We start from the raw sequence: 4431 nt of genomic DNA, 5'->3' as shown, positions 1-4431 counted from the left end.
CTTGTTTAAGTCTTTTATTGACATGCTAAGGTTTCGTGTATTCAAAGATGCGCAATCTCACGAGTCTGTAAAAATGAAAGTAGAAGGATAGATAGGTACACCTTTTAATCTTCTTTTTCCTTTAGAACTGGCCTAGTTCTTTATGGCATAGATTCAACAAAGTGCTGAAAACATTCCTCTGAATTTTGACATGACAGTATTGCACAGTTGCTGCACATTTGTCAGTTGCATATTCACAATGACAACCTCCCGTTCTACTACATGCCAAACATGCTCTGTTGGATGGAATTTACTTCATAATGAGAGGTAGAAGCCACAATAACATTTTCCAGAAGCCAGCAAAAGCCACAGACACAGACAGACTTAGGAGACCCAGACCATTCGCAACCCTCTAGAGTGCTGAAGGCCTGCGGCAGACATTCTGATGACAACTGTGTGCCCACCCCAGCAGTCACACCTCTCCAGCCCCAAGGAGCTCCCAGATACCTGCAGCTCCTCTGTTGTTGTTCATCCTTCTTGCTCTAATAGACTGTATTCTGTGTTTAGATGCCACTGGCGGTATTGTCAAAAGCTCTTTAATTGTTTTATGTTTATTTTAGCAGCAGTAGTCTTCATACTGACAAAGAACACTAAAGATGGGATGTTTGCTTTGAGAATGTTAATGGAGAAGTATTGAGAAGGTCAGAAAGTTGAGGTTTTCAGGTTTTAACTTTAAATTTTGTTTTTTTGAGTCATAAGTTTAGAAAAAAAATTTGTATGCTCAAGCACCCCTAAATTTTATCATAGTACCCTAAAATAACTATAAGTATATAGTTCAAATTTGCTAACTTGTCTATCAGAGATGGTAAACGTTAGCATGAACACAGGTTTAAATGTCCTGTGTTCTGGATGTCATGGCATTACAGACCATTCACAGAGAGGAACTGCATGCTTTCACAACACAAGTGAGTCAGTGGTGTAGATTAAAAACACAGTTTTGCTTAAACAAGCAAAAGTGCAAATTCTTCTGATAATGGTCAATAATGTGACTTAAAGCATGAATTAAAAGTGTCTTTTTATGTATTTATATTCTCTAAATAACAAACAAAAGCTAATGTAGGCAAGATAATATTTATAAGATTATAGCTTATTTTAAACCTCTCAGGCTCAAATTAAGTTTTAGTTGCTAATGCACAACCAAGTCCTGCAGTGGTACTTCTGAGTACAAAAAACTCATAAAATATGTATGTGGGGTAATCAGGTTGTTAGTTTTTAACTGTTGCAAATCAGCAACGCCTGCCTCAAGAGGGTTAACCTAATCAATATTTTCCAGCCAAGGAGCTGATTTACTTTATTATTTTATTTTGTTAATGTTTCAGAGTCTGGATGAACTGTGTGTCATGCCTGTTTAGAGCACACTTATAGACAGTGAATTATAGTATAGACAGAAACGCTGACATATTGGAATTTACCTGTCAATGGCCAGGAGCAACTCACATCAAATTAGAATGTTGTTATTACCTTTATTGGGTTGTAAATTCTGTTTCACTGTTACTTTCTGGGAGTCAGCACAAAGATTAAGAGAGGAAGACAAAAGAAATAGGTGGTGAAGGGAGGATAAAGACAGCAAAGAGAGAGAGTGGAAACAGAAACAGGTAGAGTGGACACGTAATTCGAGTCTGTGCGTTTAAAAATACTATGGTAAAAGTTGAAGTACTGAAGCAACTCCTTCACTTAAGTAAAAAATTACCAGCTCTGAAATCTACTCAAAGTAAGAAAGTAAAAAGTAGCTCTTTGAAGGAAAATTCCATTAACAATTTTTGTACAAAGGTAACAGGGCCTTGTGCTATATTAATATAATAATAAAATGATATTAGTGAATGAGAATACAAAAAATTTCTAATCTGATTCTAGTTCTCACAAAAGCTTGAGTCTGTTATGCAGGACACATACTGCACAGTAAAAGAGAATTTCTTTAAAAAAATAACTATTTTCTGTCGCCTACATTTTAGAGGGTCACTTTGCCTGCAAACCTAAAAAATGAGTACAGGTGTTACAGTGGGATTCAGCAGGTGGGTGAACACTAGGATCTGTGTAGTGGCTCACTGTGGAAAAAAGAATCACAACTCACAATAATTTCTAAAGTGAGCTTCAGTAGATTTTCTTAGTGTACAGGTTGTGATCAGCTGACCCACTGCTCTTTGTTTATTTATACAACTGAATTCAACAAGATGTCAGCAGTTTCAGTTTGTTATATCCCCTACACCAGGGGCCAGCGACCTTTAACACCCAAAGAGCCATTTGGACCCGGTTTCCACGCAAACGAAAACACTGGGAGCCGCAAATACCTTTTGATATCTAAAATGAAGATAACACTGCATATATTGTTTTTTACCTTTATGCTTTGTGTGAACAACTAAAGCGTGTTGCTTATGAAATCCATGAAGTGCTACAGAGAAAACTACATTTTATTTATGTAATTAACACATTTTGAACTCTTAAAGAAATAGAGTTCTTCAGGAAAAAGGAAAGACATCCAGCTGAACTAAAATGATCCATGTAGCAAAGAAAAACTGTTGTGAGCCGCCACCCTTATATCGCCTTTGGGTTTTGGAGCCTTGACTTGAAAAGCATGTTCATACAAACATCGTTGGGTCTGCCGTGGTATGTTTACAATGGGACTTCTGCTCCTGAACCTCTGCACACAGCGTCTGCAAATCGGGGGCTGTGCTCACTTTCATCTTTACACAGGACTGTAAGCTGTCATCTGTGAGGCGTGAACGGTGTTTGTTTTTAACATAGTTCACGGTGGAGAATAGTTGCTGACATAGTGTGGATCCGAAGATCCATAATTGGCCTACCTGGGGTTGAAAATCTCGATAAATGCACGGCGTTTTGGTGGGTAATTGTATGTGATGCTTATTTTGAGCGATGAAAAAATAATAGAATATAATTTGTAGTTTTAAATTGGAAGATTATTGTGATATTGAAATAGAAAAATAAAGTTAAAAAAGACCTAACATAAATAAAATACACTTCAGCTAATTACTTCTAATTTATTTTCTCAAACCACGCGGAGCTGCATTATAAGGACTAAAGAGCCGCATGCGGCTCCGGAAAGACAGGTTGCCGACCCCTTCCCTACACTAACAGTATATTGTCTTTATAATAGTATAAAGGTGGAATTCAGTGACTTAATCGAAACATCGTCAGCTTTAAATTAATATCTGCTATACTTGATGTAAACCTAAATCTGACCATGAGCACCACAGACACTGTGCACCAGTCCAACACAATACTTTACTGTGAATGCACTTACACCTGCATCTGCACAAAACTACACGGTATTTTCATGCAACATTTGAATAACACAATTTTGTATATCCTTGTTTCTTTTGCAGGACATTTCACAATGTGAAAACACACTTCTGTAGCGCTATTCTGAAGTACTTCCGGTCCACTTTAGCTCCTGAGTATGAGTGCTATAAATGAACCTAAAGTAATGAGTCTGTTTTGAAAGTGTAAGCAGTAGAAAGTAAAAAGTTGTCAGAAAAATAAATACTTACATAAAGTGCAGCTACATGAAACTTCTACTTAGGTGCAGTAATCAGAATCTGAATACTTTGTTAATCCATAAGGAAATTATGTAGTTACAGTTGCTGCAAGTGTTAGATTTGTATTGTTGGATTGTTATTTATGCTTAGAAATATCTACTCATATATGCTTAGAGTTGTATAATCAATGTCATGTTGGTAGAGGGTTGATCCTTAGGAGTCTGCAAAGACTTTGTGTGCATTCCAGAGTGTTCTGGCATTCACACCCACATCCTGGGAGCATGGGAGAGGTCGTACCTTCTCTTATTGTTTCATGGTAGGATAAACATATCTATATCTATATCTGCTGGACTTCCAGACCAGCAGGTTTAGGGAAGTCCTTTATGGGGTCACATCTTGACCACACACACACACATACCTAAACACACACACATACCTACACATACACACAGACGGTACTCTTTGTATACATGTACACCTATGTAAGATGTCATATGTTAATGAACCTATGTATATTCACGTAACCTCAATAAAAGAGCAGTGTTATGAGGGAACGGACGAGAGCAACTGGGGTCGACCGAAGGAACGGCGTTTGTCCAGTTGGTCTCCCTCGTATATATGGGCGACGGTGGCTCAGGGGGTTGGGAATCGCATCTGTAACCGGAAGGTCGCCGGTTCGATCCCTGGGCTCTCTATCCTGGTCGTTGTGTCCCTGGGCAAGACACTTTACCCTACTTGCCTACTGGTGTTGGCCAGAGGGGCCGATGGCGCGATATGGCAGCCTCGCTTCTGTCAGTCTGCCCCAGGGCAGCTGTGGCTACAACTGTAGCTGCCTCCACCAGTGTATGAATGTGAGAGTGAATGAATAGTGGAATTGTAAAGCGCTTTGGGTGCCTTG

This window comes from Aulonocara sp. 'chitande type north' Nkhata Bay, linkage group LG16 (genome assembly GCF_057382095.1).
Source record: "Aulonocara sp. 'chitande type north' Nkhata Bay isolate Kocher_YH1m ecotype deep benthic linkage group LG16, A_spYH_male_GT1.1, whole genome shotgun sequence".
Taxonomy (NCBI): Eukaryota; Metazoa; Chordata; class Actinopteri; order Cichliformes; family Cichlidae; genus Aulonocara; species Aulonocara sp. 'chitande type north' Nkhata Bay.
Note: the sequence above shows the minus strand (reverse complement) of the source record.